Genomic DNA, 1,149 nt, shown 5'->3' on the forward strand with positions numbered 1-1,149 from the left:
GACATGGAATTTGTATGGTATCTTAGGAGATGGTTACTATATGGCTTGAAAGACAAGAGGTGTGTGGACTTGCCTGGTAATGAGATCAGCACAAACAGAAGGCAGGGGTTATGGTGGAAAGAGAGGATGATTTAAAGGGAACTTTCTGGGGTGATGAAACTGTTTTGTATCTTAACTATGGTGGTGGTTACATGAATCTATATGTGTTAACATTTATAAAATGCACATCAGAAGAAAGTAAATTTTACCATATGTTAATGGTAAAAATAAAATGTACATAAAAATAACGAAGATCAGGAAGACACGCAGGTTAGGAGGTCATTCAGAGAAAACAATGGGCCCTTTGCCCTTGCCAAAGCCACAGATGAGTGAAGCAGTGAGTCACATGCATGATAAAACACTGTTTATCATTTTATGACATTTTATAAGGGAACCCACAGATTATGTCTCCATTCTTTTTTTTCTTTTTTTTTTTTCACCAGGGGAGAGCGCGAACGCAGTCCCCCACTACCACAAATTATGCAGTCGAGTTTCCCACATTTGGGGAAATCGCAGGGGTCAGCACATCCGGAGTGCAATGGATAAGCCTCGCCCTGGGAAAACCACCTTCGTGATCATGGTATCTCCCCTGCCAGGTAAGTATATGTCTCCATTCTTTTAGCTGATCCTTCTTACGCAGATTGATTGAGAACTCAGGCAAAGGGTGTGAATTACTTGGAAATGCTGAACAATGGCCTCAGGGAGGGAAGGGGTATGTCAGGTGTGTGGTTTTTCCAAACCTAAAATATTTGCTTTCAATGCACTCAGCTGCGTTATAATTATAGGGTGTTAAATTCTTGGAAGTGTCATGCCTACTCAGCACTCCACTTGATGATCATCACAAAAGAAAAAAAAAGCTATATTGAGATATAATTTATATATTCAGAAAGTATGCTCTCATCACCACTATCTAATTTCAGAAGATTTTCATAACCAATAAGAAACCCAGTGTCCATTAGCTGTCACTTTCCATCCTCCTCATCTTCAGCCCCTGGCAGCTACTAATCTCCTTTGTGTCTCTACGGATTTGCCTATTCTAGACATTTCATATAAGTGGAATCATATCATATGCGGTCTTTTGTGACTGGCTTCTTTTACTTAGCATAATGT

General features: G+C 39.9%; 1 non-coding gene across 1 annotated transcript; it reads right to left on the bottom strand.

The window, feature by feature from the left end:
- Positions 1-479: 479 nt before the first annotated feature.
- On the bottom strand, positions 480-643 carry LOC129074766 (U1 spliceosomal RNA). The gene has a single exon (XR_008529572.1). It is a non-coding gene; the product is annotated as a U1 spliceosomal RNA (small nuclear RNA).
- Positions 644-1,149: the final 506 nt, after the last annotated feature.

The sequence above is a fragment of the Pteronotus mesoamericanus genome, unplaced genomic scaffold (genome assembly GCF_021234165.1).
Source record: "Pteronotus mesoamericanus isolate MK-2021 breed Mesoamerican mustached bat unplaced genomic scaffold, CSHL_Meso_final contig_50, whole genome shotgun sequence".
NCBI lineage: Eukaryota > Metazoa > Chordata > Mammalia > Chiroptera > Mormoopidae > Pteronotus > Pteronotus mesoamericanus.